The sequence below is a fragment of the Hordeum vulgare genome, chromosome 7H, assembly GCF_904849725.1.
Source record: "Hordeum vulgare subsp. vulgare chromosome 7H, MorexV3_pseudomolecules_assembly, whole genome shotgun sequence".
Classification (NCBI taxonomy): Eukaryota; Viridiplantae; Streptophyta; class Magnoliopsida; order Poales; family Poaceae; genus Hordeum; species Hordeum vulgare.
In genome coordinates, this window is record NC_058524.1 from 370,036,130 (window position 1) to 370,051,162 (window position 15,033).

Below are 15,033 nucleotides of genomic sequence, written 5' to 3' on the forward strand. Positions count from 1 at the left end.
CGCGATATTTTGCCGTGTTGCCCTTTTGTTTAATTCGTAGGATTTATTCCGTGCTCCATTTGATTAAGTTGTCAACTAGAGAGTTGTTCTTGGATGTTTAGACTAGCCCCTGGTATTCCTGGTTGCAATAGAAATGCATGTTTAGGTGTGTTTTGATTGCCCTCAAGTTGCTAGAAATAGTGTTGTTTTGGACGTGCTGAAATATTACTTAGTCTGGAATCTGTTATATTTTGTTGCTGTCTTGTCTTGCTTCGATCTTGAGTTCGGTAGCTCTTTTGAGGTTGGTACAATGGAGTAAGTTGTAGCCCTTGTGTTTCTCTAGCATGCTGTGAAGTTTCATGCCATTTGGAGTCCTGTAGCTATAGGTTTTGCTGCTGTCAATATTGCTTTAGATCGAAAACTGCACTTTCATAAGGTGTAATTTTCACCAAGTCTGAAATAGTGTGCGAGATGCCATTTTGTGTCTTCTTTTCCTAGTGCTCCTTACTGCCATGCTAGTTGTTCTTAGTTGTTTGTAGAAGTGCTTCTTTCCCTATTTTGTGTCATGCCTTGCTTGAGTTTATCGGAGTGGTGTAGCTCGTAGTTGTGGGGCGTAGAAAATGCTATGTGGCTGATTTTGGCACATTGTAGAGATTTCTTGTTTTGATCGTAGTTTGTGAACCGTAGCTCCGATTCGATCGTGTCCTACATGAAACTTGCTTAGAATCTCTTGTAGTTTCATTTTCTCTTGCTGTTTGCATGTTTTGAAGTGCTCGTGGCCGTCGTTGCATACATATTGCATTCATGCCATTACATCTTGCGGTGCTTGTATCTTTTGATCCGTAGCTCCGTTGGAGATGTTCTCTATGTGTAGATTGCTTGCCTTGACGCGTAGAATCACGTGAACATATTTGTTTTTGCTGTTTAACAACAAATTAAATGTGTTAGTTCAGATCTAGACAGAATTGTAAATTAACTTGTGAGGTCGTTTCGGAGATGCTATATGCCATTTCCGATCTCATTTAAAATGCCTAGATAAGTAGTTTAATTACGCTTCACCTCTTGCATGTTTGACAACATTAATATTGGCGTGTTAATAACCGGGAGTGAACTAAATAATTAACGTGGAGTTTCGTCAATATGCAACTCGTTGCATATTGAACTTCACTTAATGTGTAGTGACTGCTTGTGTGATTTGTCATGCCGTGACTTGCATGTATCCAGCTGCTCATGCATCATAGTAGGTTGTGCATCATGTTTTGCATCGTGTGGTGATTATCTGTGTTGATGCTTGTTTCCGTTTCCCTCCGTCTCGATAGAGTTCCGCAAGCGTGTCGGATGTGAGGACCGTTCGAGTACGTCGGTTCGTCTGCTTCACGGAGTCATTCTTCTTCTCAGCGGGATCTCAGGCAAGATGACCATTTCCCCAGATACCATTACTATCATTGCCATGCTAGTTTTATCGCTTCTATCGATTATGTCTCGTTGCCTACCACCTGTTAAATATCAGCCTCTCAACAATGCCATGTTGACCTCAACCTGTTCAACCTAGCAAACCACTGATTGGCTATGTTACTGCTTGCTTAACCTTGTTGTTAGCGTTGCTAGTTGCAGGTGCAGATGCTTCCATGTGAAAACATGGGTTCCTTGTTATATCATCATATTAAATGCTATTTAATTTAATGGACCTATATACTTGGTAAAAGTTGGAAGGCTCGACCTTTCTAGCCTGGTGATTTGTTCCACCTTTGCCCCCTTAGTTTCGGCTACCGGTGTTATGTTCCATAAATGAGCGCTCCTAACACGATCGGGGTTGTTATGGGGACCCCCTTGTTAATTCGTTTTAGATTAAAGCTAGTCTGGCAAGGCCCAACTTTGGTACTACATTTGCCTAATCACCTAATATAATTGCATAGGGACTTCCCGGGCCCCGAGGATAATTTAATCAACCCCCGGGCGAGTGCTCCTCATCAGTGTTGGTCCCACCTGAGCGATGTCCGGCGCCCCTCTGGTCACCCGAAGGTTTAGCGATCCCTACGTCTAGCTCATCCGCCGTGTCCTGAGAACGAGGTATGCGACTCCTATCGGGATCGTCGACACGTCGGGCGGCCTTGCTGGATTAGTTTTACCTTTGACGAGATATCTTGTACATCGGGATTCCGGTGATGCTTTGGGTAATCTCAGAGTTGAGGTTTTCCACTAGGGAATCCGACGAGATCGCGAGCTTCGTGATTGAGGATTTCTATGCGGCTTGTGGTAATTTGTGATGGACTAGTTGGAGCACCCCTGCAGGGTTAAATCTTTCGGAAAGCCGAGCCCGCGGTTATGTGGCAACGTGGAAACTTTGTTTAACACTGGTTCTAGACAACTTGAAGTTAACTTAATTAAAACTTGCCAACTGTGTGCGTAACCGTGACTGTCTCTTTCGTGAGTTCTTTCTCCGATCGAGGACACGGCGGGGTTATGTCTGACGTAGGTATGTGTTCAGGATCATTCATTTGATCATCAGTAGTCACGTCCGTTATGCGTAGATCTTCCCCCTCTAATTCTTGTACTCGTAAGTTTAGCCACCAAATACATGCTTAGTCGCTTCTGCAACCTCACCACTTAACCATGCCTCACCCATTAAGCTTTTCTAGTCTTGATACCTTTGGAAATGAGATTGCTGAGTCCCCTGTGGCTCACAGATTACTACAAAACCAGTTGCAGGTACAGGTAAAGGTTATTGACGCGAGCGCGTTGATTGATCATTTGGAGGTGCTTCTTCTTCTTCTTCTTCTTCTTCATCGATCTAGGGTGGGTTCCAGGCCGGCAGCCTGGGATAGCAAGGATGGACGTCGTTCTTCTTTTGTCGTTTGTTTTCGTCCGTAGTCGGACCCTCCTCTTACTCTTGATGATTATGTAATGTACTGATGTGACTCTGATGTAGCTTGTGGCGAGTGTAAGCCAACTCTGTATATATATCTCTTCTTTTCAGTACATGCACTTGTAACGATATCCATTCTTGCGACACGACGAGATGCGCTTCTATCCCTGACGAGGCCTTCGTGCCAAATTGAGGATAGGGTCGCATCTTGGGCGTGACAAGAGCATACTTTCGAAAGTACTTGAAATGGACAATTAGATTACGGGAGAGAATAAGAAAAAGTACAAGTACAAGTTCCCACCAAAGGTTAACAAATGGATGTAATTTCAACCACGGAAGGTTGACTCCGAAATAGCTACATTATACAATAACGAGGATTGGATGTACGAAGTGAATGAGCCCGAAGGAACGACAAATGATGGCCAACAACATGGAAACATGGCATTCAAGGTATCTTTATCGTTGTGTGATTTCTCTTGCGGGAGGACAAGGTTGGTTCATCTCGCATGCTCACACTTGTACACGAGAACTCGCACTAGGAATGTGGACGTTAACCATCCGCTAATCGTGAGGGAGTCCGAGTTATCTATCGTGACCACCAAGCATACATGGGCTCCTAGATTTGAACCATACTTTGACCAATCACAATGGCCGGAGTATCATGGACTTAACTATGACCCGACTCAGAATGAAGGTGGTCAAACCGGGAAGACGAAAGACAAAGCGTTTTAGAGGAGACATGGATGTATGGGGCCATGGTGGTGGCCGAGAAATGGGGAACAACCAATTCCAAGAGCCTAGTGAGAGATCACATTGTGGAGAGTGTGGTGGAATAGGACACAACACAAGAAAGTGTACCAACCGGAAGAACAAGTCCAAAAACTGATCCAAGGTCAAGTCAACCAAGTAGTAGTCAACAAGGTCCTAGCCAAGCAAATAGTAGTCAACATGTTCCTAGCCAACAAGTTCCTAGACAACCAAGGACAAGGAGCCGACTTGGACTTACTAGAGGACGTGCTCATGGGATAGTGCATGGTGGTGCTAGAGGTAGGTCTCGGAGAGCTTGTGGTGGTGGTACAAGCAGTGATGGTGAGACTAGGACTGGTATGCGTGGATACATACGAGGACCATTTCTGTATGTCACACTATTGACTTATCTTTTTCATGTTGTTTTTAATGCCCCCTTCTTTGTTAACCATGTACTATCATTACTTTACTAACTATTATGTTGCTATTTTTTCGTAGGTATGGCGGCGTCTCAACCCAACAAGGAAACAACGGAGTGGGTGGAGGACAAGGATGCAATCGGTGAGGAGAAGGGGTTGTGGGAGAGTGTTGCAAACAAGTTGAGAGAGGAGGATGCAGCCAAAGCGGAGAGGAAGAAGGAAGAGGAGAGGGAAGCAAAGTGGAAGGACGATTTGAAAATGGACATTCAGCATAGCAACTACCTTTTTCGGATGAAGGAGGAGCACAAGAATATGATGGAGAAACATCAAAGGGATTTTGTAGCAAACTGGAAGAAGATTTCCGCACACAATGCAGCAAGGAGAGAGTGGGAGCATCAACGCTTCACAGAGAGGGTGATGAAACATGCTTAAAAATGCGTAAAAGGGAATAGGAAGAGGAATAAGTAGAAGGGAAATGGGTCGTGCTCGACATAATAGAGCATGCTGTTTCTTTTCGTCATGCGTGCTTTCATCTTTGAACCTATTATGTTGTTGAACCTTGTCGACTTGTGCACTTTGCTATTTGGAACTTGTCGACCCATGAACTTTAAACAACCATCATGAAACTCCTCTATGTTTACTCCTGTATGTTATGGGAAATTGTGATGTGCTATGCCGTGATAAATTTTTATGCTATTATGATGTGCTATGCTGTCATAAAGTTTTATGTTGTTGCACCTCAAAACATAACTTTCCTGCAGGTTGCTGGGAAATTTGAGCGTGTGGTGCCTAAGGCTGACGTGTCACACAACAATCTGTGTGGCGCCTTACCCTTAGGCGTCACATAGTCGAAATACACTCTTACCGGCAAATGGACATAGAGTATTTACAATGTGTGGCGCCTAAAAGCAAGGCATCACACAAAAATTGTGTGGCACCGTACTTGTATGCGTCACACAACACTCTGTGTGGCGCCATAACCTTAGGCGTCACACAATCGCCAAAAACTTCATAAACAAGCAAGTTCATACAAAAACAATAAGCTCAACATAACTACATACACCAAGAGATATAACATTTTGAGAAAAACTTCATAAACAAATAATAAGCTCAACATAACTTCGATTTGAACCAAAAACTTGATTTCATTGTACTACGAGTTAAACTACAAATTCAACAACGAGTTCAGCCAAAGAAAATAATTTCAACATTGCTTCTTGTTCAACAACTTAAGACACCGACGACACTACTACTCTGTTCCTCGCGTCTTGTGGCCTTGTCCCCTCTTAGTAGGTAGCTTCTTCTTCACAATCGGCTACAGTTCCTCCAACTCATTGTCATCGTCCATACCTCTCATCCTTGTCACATCTTCTGTTATACGCGAGCCCTCGGAGACCGGCTTCTTTCCTTTGTTTGCATAGTCATTCGGTGTGTACCCTCATCAATCATCATGTCGTCCTCAACCTTCAATACCAAAATGGTATCATCATCATGAAGCAAGGTATGAAGAGTTAAAAGTGAAGATTCTCCCTTTTTTCCTCTATTGGATAGCTGTGGAGACACCACATCATCCTCTAAATGAGCTGCTGAGGTAATGTCACCATCGTCCATACGAGCTCCCGATGTACTTGAATCGTCTAGAGTATTCCTATGGGATGAACTGAATCTCAACGGTTCTGAATATTTGGGTTCACGGCAACCTAAAATTTGGATAATCGGCGCAACTTCTGGCCCTGTTTCTGTAAAATTGAAAGATGAATGAGATATAGAATGTAGCAAATCTTGCACTAATCAGAAAATTGTGAAATATGGCAACGCACCTTGATGAAAAGTTGAAGTGCAGATTCTCCCTTTTTCCTCGGTTTCATCACCTTGTTTCTTGATCTCTTTGCACTATGATGACAGGAAAATGACATGTAAGGCAAGCAAAGATGTGTAGTAATGTTCATTGATAACATAGGAGAGCACACTTACCACAAAGTTGAGCACTGGAGAAAAAGGTGTTAGGTACCCTTCGCGAATAAGCTTGTTGTATTCGCAATGGGCAAGTTCATAGAATGAAGTGGGATCTTCCAATTTGTCCTTGTGAAAATCCGGTGGACAAATCTCCACTCGAGCATTCTCCTGAAACCATTTGACGTAGTTGTTGAACGCAAGTGGACAATGCTCACAGAGCTGGGTTCCTGGCATACTCCGAGCTTCTTCCACACTAAGCTCAAACATGGTGACGTATTTCTTATGATCCTTATTCCAATCCTTGATCTATCGCTGCCTCCTCCTATCTAACCTCCATTTTACATACCTCATTATTAGCTCGCTCCACACTTAGCTCAAACATAGTTGTTTATTGTGCATGCTTTGTTACCTGTGAAGTTGTGCGTCCGTGTCCACACACTCCGCCGAGTGACCCTGAAACAACCAAATTGATGCAACGCACGATGCGGGAGATGAAACTCAACCGCCCAATTGTATATCAGTGGGAAACGCATTAGCCAAAGATGTTTTTCCTGCAAGCAGATTGGATTGAGCGGGAACGTGTGTGCATCACCAAAGCTAGCCCCCGCATCATATGGCTGCCATTCCACCTACAAAACAACACAAAAAGGCACCATTCATTTTTCATTTCATTTAGGGAGTCAGGTGAGTGATGTACTGTCAATGTTTACCTACTCGGCGGTAAGAAAATCCATATTGTTAGTGTATTTATTGTACAAGATATTCACATCGCTCGTCACCTCTGATACCACATCCCACTTGTAAGCCCAGCTGGGAAGCCATACATGGTTGTCGTGGTCATCCCAGGCCTTGAACGTTACCCCTCTAGGGCGTCCACCAGGAATGCGTTCCCAGATCCATACCAAAAGTAGGAGCATACAACCACCAATTCCGCCGTCTCTTTTGGACCTACGAAAAGCTTCGCCCAACTACAAGTAAAGCCAAACATGCATCAGTTAAGGACAAAAGTAAAAGCCAAACAAAAAACTTACTATGAACAATTTATTACCTGCCGGTACAAGTAGGCCAATGCGGCCGACGCCCAGCTGAACTTGTGGTCGAAAAATGTCAATGCCTCTAGCCACATCCATCGAGCATACTTGCCACTTTCGTCAGCGAATATAGTCATAGAGATAACATACCACATGTACACGTGAGCATACACTACTAGGAAAAAGCTTATACACAAAATCTTAGCAGTAGTGCTTGTTAAAACAAAGCACAGAGATAACATACCACATGTACACGTGAGCATACACTACTAGGAAAAAGCTTATACACAAAATCTTAGCAGTAGTGCTTGTTAAAACAAAGCACTACTGCTACATAACAGTAGCGTGTGGCGAACAAGCCCGCTACTGCTACCCAAATAACAGTAGCACACTCAAATAAAACGCGCTGCTACTATGACTATTCTAACCGTTGCTGTCAGGCTTGGTATAGTAGTAGCGCTCTTCTCGGAACCGCGCTATTACTAAGTTTTAAAGTAGAAGCGTGATTAAAAAAATGCGCTATAGCTAAGTAGCTATAGCGCTTGCTGGGTAAGAGCGCTACTACTAAGTTTGACTTGCCCCCGTGCGGTCGTCCTTCCCCCAATTCTGTTGGAATTATGCCCTAGAGGCAATAATAAATATAGTTATTATTATAATTCCTGTATCAAGATAATCGTTTATTATCCATGCTATAATTGTATTGAATGAAGACTCATTTACATGTGTGGATACATAGACAAAACACTGTCCCTAGCAAGCCTCTAGTTGGCTAGCCAGTTGATCAAAGATAGTCAGCGTCTTCTGATTATGAACAAGGTGTTGTTGCTTGATAACTGGATCACGTCATTAGGAGAATCACGTGATGGACTAGACCCAAACTAATAGATGTAGCATGTTGATCGTGTCATTTTGTTGCTATTGTTTTCTGCGTGTCAAGTATTTGTTCCTATGACCATGAGATCATATAACTCACTAACACCGGAGGAATACTTTGTGTGTATCAAACGTCGCAACGTAACTGGGTGACTATAAAGATGCTCTACAGGTATCTCCGAAGGTGTTCGTTGAGTTAGTATGGATCAAGCTGGGATTTGTCACTCCGTGTGACGGAGAGGTATCTCGGGGACCACTCGGTAATACAACATCACACAAAAGCCTTGCAAGCAATGTGACTTAGTGTAAGTTGCGGGATCTTGTATTACGGAACGAGTAAAGAGACTTGCCGGTAAACGAGATTGAAATATGTATGCGGATACTGACGATCGAATCTTGGGCAAGTAACATACCGAAGGACAAAGGGAATGACATACGGGATTATATGAATCCATGGCACTGAGGTTCAAACGATAAGATCTTCGTAGAATATGTAGGATCCAATATGGGCATCCAGGTCCCGCTATTGGATATTCACCGAGGAGTCTCTCGGGTCATGTCTGCATAGTTCTCGAACCCGCAGGGTCTGCACACTTAAGGTTCGACGTTGTTTTATGCGTATTTGAGTTATATGGTTGGTTACCGAATGTTGTTCGGAGTCCCGGATGAGATCACGGACGTCACGAGGGTTTCCGGAATAGTCCGGAAACGAAGATTGATATATAGGATGACCTCATTTGATTACCGGAAGGTTTTCGGAGTTACCGGGAATGTACCGGGAATGACGAATGGGTTCCGGGAGTTCACCGGGGGGGGGGGAGGGGGGCAACCCACCCCGGGGAAGCCCATAGGCCTTGGGGGTGGCACAACAGCCCTTAGTGGGCTTGTGGGACAGCCCAAGAAGGCCCTATGCGCCATAGGAAGAAAATCAAAGAGAAAAGGAAAAAAAAGGAGGAGGTGGGAAAGGGAAGAAGGACTCCACCCACCAAACCAAGTTGGACTCGGTTTGGGGGGGGAGACCTTCCCCCCTTGGCTCGGCCGACCCCCTTGGGGCAAGGCTCCCCCTCTCCCCCCTATATATACGGAGGTTTTAGGGCTGATTTGAGACGGTTTTTCCACGGCAGCCCGACCACATACCTCCACGGTTTTTCCTCTAGATCGCGTTTCTGCGGAGCTCGGGCGGAGCCCTGCTGAGACAAGATCATCACCAACCTCCGGAGCGCCGTCACGCTGCCGGAGAACTCTTCTACCTCTCCGTCTCTCTTGCTGGATCAAGAAGGCCGAGTTCATCGTCGAGCTGTACGTGTGCTGAACGCGGAGGTGCCGTCCGTTCGGCACTAGATCGTGGGACTGATCGCGGGACGGTTCGCGGGGAGGATTGAGGGACGTGAGGACGTTCCACTACATCAACCGCATTCACTAACGCTTCTGCTGTACGGTCTACAAGGGTACGTAGATCACACATCCCCTCTCGTAGATGGATATCACCATGATAGGTCTTCGTGCGCGTAGGAAATTTTTTGTTTCCCATGCGACGTTCCCCAACAGTGGCATCATGAGCTAGGTTCATGCGTAGATGTCTTCTCGAGTAGAACACAAAAGTTTTTGTGGGCGGTGATGTGCATTTTGCTGCCCTCCTTAGTCTTTTCTTGATTCTGCGTTATTGTTGGATTGAAGCGGCTTGGACCGACATTACTCGTAAGCTTACGAGAGACTGGTTTCATCGCTACGAGTAACCCCGTTGCTCAAAGATGACTGGCAAGTGTCAGTTTCTCCAACTTTAGTTGAATCGGATTTGACCGAGGAGGTCCTTGGATGAGGTTAAATAGCAACTCATATATCTCCGTTGTGGTGTTTGTGTAAGTAAGATGCGATCCTACTAGATACCCATGGTCACCACGTAAAACATGCAACAACAAAATTAGAGGACGTCTAACTTGTTTTTGCAGGGTATGCTTGTGATGTGATATGGCCAACGATGTGATGTGATATATTGGATGTATGAGATGATCATGTTGTAATAGATAATATCGACTTGCACGTCGATGGTACGGCAACCGGCAGGAGCCATAGGGTTGTCTTTATACTAACGTTTGTGCTTGCAGATGCGTTTACTATTTTGCTAGGATGTAGCTTTAGTAGTAATAGCATGAGTAGCACGACAACCCCGATGGCGACACGTTGATGGAGATCATGGTGCAGCGCCGGTGACAAGAAGATCGTGCCGGTGCTTTGGTGACGGAGATCAAGGAGCACGTGATGATGGCCATATCATGTCACTTATGAATTGCATGTGATGTTAATCCTTTTATGCACCTTATTTTGCTTAGAACGACGGTAGCATTATGAGGTGATCTCTCACTAAAATTTCAAGATGAAATTGTGTTCTCCCCGACTGTGCACCGTTGCTACAGTTCGTCGTTTCGAGACACCACGTGATGATCGGGTGTGATAGACTCAACTTCACATACAACGGGTGCAAAACAGTTGCGCACGCGGAACACTCGTGTTAAGCTTGACGAGCCTAGCATGTGCAGACATGGCTTCGGAACACATGAGACCGAAAGGTCGATCATGAATCATATAGATGATATGATTAGCATAGGGATGCTTACCACTGAGACTATGCTCAACTCACGTGATGATCGGACTTGAGCTAGTGTAAGTGGATCATGAACCACTCAAATGACTAGAGAGATGTAATTTTTGAGTGGGAGTTTAGCGAATAATTTGATTAAGTTAAACTCTAATTATCTTGAACATAGTCTAAGTCCACTTTGAATATATTTGTGTTGTAGATCATGGCTCACGCGACAGTCACCCTGAATTTTAATACGTTCCTAGAGAAAGCTAAGTTGAAAGATGATGGAAGCAACTTTGTAGACTGGGCTCGTAATCTTAAGCTAATCTTACAAGCCGGGAAGAAGGATTATGTCCTTAATGCTGCGCTAGGAGATGAACCACCCGCTACGGCTGATCAGGATGTTAAGAACGCTTGGTTAGCACGTAAGGAGGACTACTCAGTAGTTCAATGTGCAGTCTTGTATGGCTTAGAACCGGGACTTCAACGTCGCTTTGAGTGTCATGGAGCATTTGAGATGTTCCAGGAGTTGAAGTTTATCTTTCAGAAGAACGCCCGGATCGAGAGGTATGAGACCTCCGATAAATTCTATGCTTGCAAGATGGAGGAGAACTCGTCTGTTAGTGAACATGTGCTCAAAATGTCTCGGTACTCAAACCGTCTAGCTGAGCTGGGGATTGAACTCCCGCAAGAGGCTATCACTGACAGAATCCTTCAATCACTACCGCAAAGCTATAAAGGCGTTGTGTTGAACTACAACATGCAAGGGATGAACAACTCTCCCGGCGAGTTGTTTGCGATGCTGAAAGTCGCAGAGTCTGAACTCCGTAAAGAGCATCAAGTGTTGATGGTGAATAAGACCACTAGTTTCAAGAGAAATGATAAAGGCAAGAAGGGTAATTCAAAGAAGAGCGGCAAGCCTGTTGCCAATCCGACGAAGAAACCCAAAGCTGGGCCTAAGCCTGAAACAAAGTGTTACTATTACAAGGGTATGGGTCACTGGAAGCGCAATTGCCCCAAATATCTGGCAGATAAGAAGGCGGCCAAAGAAAAATCAGGTATATTCGATATACATGTTATTGATGTGTACTTAACCGGCTCTCGTAGTAGTGCCTGGGTATTCGATACCGGTTCTGTTGCTCATATTTGCAACTCGAAACAGGAACTGCGGAATAGACGAAGGCTGGCGAAAGATGAAGTGACGATGCGCGTAGGAAAGGGTTCCAAGGTTGATGCAATCGCCGTCGGCACAGTTTCACTTCAGTTACCATCAGGATTAGTTATGAACTTGAATCATTGTTATGTAGTGCCTGCGTTGAGCATGAACATTATATCTGGATCTTGTTTATTGAGAAACGGTTACTCTTTTAAGTCAGAGAATAATGGTTGTTCGATTTCTATGAGTAACATCTTTTATGGTCATGCACCCAATGTGAGAGGATTTTTCATATTGAATCTTGATAGCGATACACACATACATAACATTGAGACCAAAAGAGTTAGAGTTAACAATGGTAGCGCCATATTTTTTGTGGGACTGCCGCTTAGGTCATATTGGTGTAAAGCGCATGAAGAAACTCCATGCCGATGGACTTTTGGAGTCACTTGACTTTGATTCACTTGACACGTGCGAACCATGCCTCATGGGCAAGATGATTAAAACTCCGTTCTCCGGAACAATGGAGCGTGCAAGTGACTTGTTGGAAATCATACATACCGATGTGTGTGGTCCGATGAGCGTAGAGGCACGCGGCGGATATCGTTATTTTCTCACCTTCACTGACGATTTGAGTAGATATGGTTATGTCTACTTAATGAAGCACAAGTCTGAAACATTTGAAAAGTTCAAGCAATTTCAGAGTGAAGTTGAAAATCATCGTAACAAGAAGATCAAGTTCCTACGGTCTGATCGTGGGGGTGAATATCTGAGTTTCGAGTTTGGTGCTCACTTAAGACAATGTGGAATTGTTTCACAGTTGACACCGCCTGGAACACCACAGCGTAATGGTGTGTCCGAACGTCGTAATCGTACTTTATTAGAGATGGTGCGATCTATGATGTCTCTTACCGATTTGCCGTTATCGTTTTGGGGTTATGCATTAGAAACAGCTGCATTCACTTTAAATAGGGCACCATCAAAATCCGTTGAGACGACACAATACGAACTGTGGTATGGCAAAAGGCCAAAGTTGTCGTTTCTTAAAGTTTGAGGATGTGATGCTTATGTCAAAAAGCTTCAGCCTGAAAAGCTGGAACCCAAAGCGGAAAAGTGCGTCTTCATAGATTACCCAAAAGAGACAGTTGGGTACACCTTCTATCTCAAATCCGAGGGCAAAGTGTTTGTTGCTAAAAACGGAGCTTTTCTCAAGAAGGAGTTTCTCTCGAGAGAATTGAGTGGGAGGAAGATAGAACTTGAAGAGGTTGTCGAACCTCTCATCCCTCTGGATGGTGGCGCAGGGCAAGGGGAAACCTCTGTCGTTGCGACGCCGTTTGAGGAGGACGTTAATGCTAATGATCATGAAACTCCGGCTCAAGTTTCTGTCGAACCACGCAGGTCGGCGAGACCACGTGCTGCTCCAGAGTGGTACGGTAATCCCGCCTTATCAATCATGTTGTTGGACAACAATGAACCTACAAATTATGAAGAAGCAATGGTGGGCCCAGATTCCAACAAATGGCTAGAAGCCATGAAGTCCGGGATAGGATCCATGTATGAGAACAAAGTGTGGACTTTGGAGGTACTGCCTGAGGGCCGCAAGGCTATTCAGAAGAAATGGATCTTTAAGAGGAAGACGGACGCTGACGGCAATGTGACCGTTTATAAAGCTCGACTTGTGGCAAAGGATTTTTCACAAGTTCAAGGAGTTGACTACGATGACACATTCTCACCCGTAGCGATGCTTAAGTCCGTCAAAATCATGTTAGCAATAGCTGCATTTTTCGATTATGAAATCTGGCAGATGGATGTCAAAACGGCGTTCCTTAACGGTTTCCTTAAGGAAGAATTGTATATGATGCAACCCGAAGGTTTTGTCGATCCTAAGAATGCTAACAAGGTGTGCAAGCTCCAGCGATCCATTTATGGACTGGTGCAAGCATCTCGGAGTTGGAACAAACGCTTTGATGAGGTGATCAAAGCATTTGGGTTTATACAAGTGGTTAGAGAATCTTGTATTTACAAGAAAGTGAGTGGGAGCTCTGTGGCGTTTCTAATATTATATGTGGATGACATATTGTTGATTGGAAACAACATAGAGTTTTTGGAGAGCATAAAGGATTACTTGAATAAAAGTTTCTCTATGAAGGATCTAGGAGAAGCTGCTTACATTCTAGGCATTAAGATCTATAGGGATAGATCAAAACGCCTGATAGGACTTTCACAAAGCACATACCTTGATAAAGTTTTGAAGAGGTTCAAAATGGAACAGTCCAAGAAAGGGTTCTTGCCAGTTTTACAAGGTACGAGATTGAGTAAGACTCAGTGCCCAGCAACTGATGAGGATAGAGAGCATATGCGCTCCGCCCCCTATGCTTCAGCCATAGGTTCTATCATGTATGCAATGCTGTGCACTAGACCGGACGTTAGCCTGGCCATAAGTATGGCAGGTAGGTTCCGGAGTAATCCAGGAGTGGATCACTCGACGGCGGTCAAGAATATCCTGAAGTACCTGAAAAGGACTAAGGAGATGTTTCTCGTGTATGGAGGTGACGAAGAGCTCGCCGTAAAAGGTTACGTCGATGCAAGCTTTGACACAGATCCGGACGACTCTAAGTCACAAACCGGATACACATTTATTCTTAATGGGGGTGCGGTAAGCTGGTGCAGTTCCAAGCAAAGCGTCGTAGCAGATTCTACATGTGAAGCGGAGTACATGGCTGCCTCGGAGGCGGCTAAGGAGGGTGTCTGGATGAAGCAGTTCATGACGGATCTTGGAGTGGTGCCAAGCGAACTGAATCCAATAACCTTGTTCTGTGACAACACGGGTGCCATTGCTTTGGCAAAGGAACCACGGTTTCACAAGAAGTCCAGACACATCAAGCGACGCTTCAACCTCATCCGCGACTACGTCGAAGGGGAGGACGTAAATATATGCAAAGTGCACAAGGACCTGAATGTAGCAGACCCGCTGACTAAACCTCTTCCACGGCCAAAGCATGATCAACACCAGAACTGTATGGGTGTTAGATTTATTACAATGTAATTCGCATGATGAGGTGAGGGCTAGATTATTGACTCTAGTGCAAGTGGGAGACTGCTGGAATTATGCCCTAGAGGCAATAATAAATATAGTTATTATTATAATTCCTGTATCAAGATAATCGTTTATTATCCGTGCTATAATTGTATTGAATGAAGACTCATTTACATGTGTGGATATATAGACAAAACACTGTCCCTAGCAAGCCTCTAGTTGGCTAGCCAGTTGATCAAAGATAGTCAGTGTCTTCTGATTATGAACAAGGTGTTGTTGCTTGATAACTCGATCACGTCATTAGGAGAATCACGTGATGGACTAGACCCAAACTAATAGACGTAGCATGTTGATCATGTCATTTTGTTGCTACTGTTTTCTGCGTGTC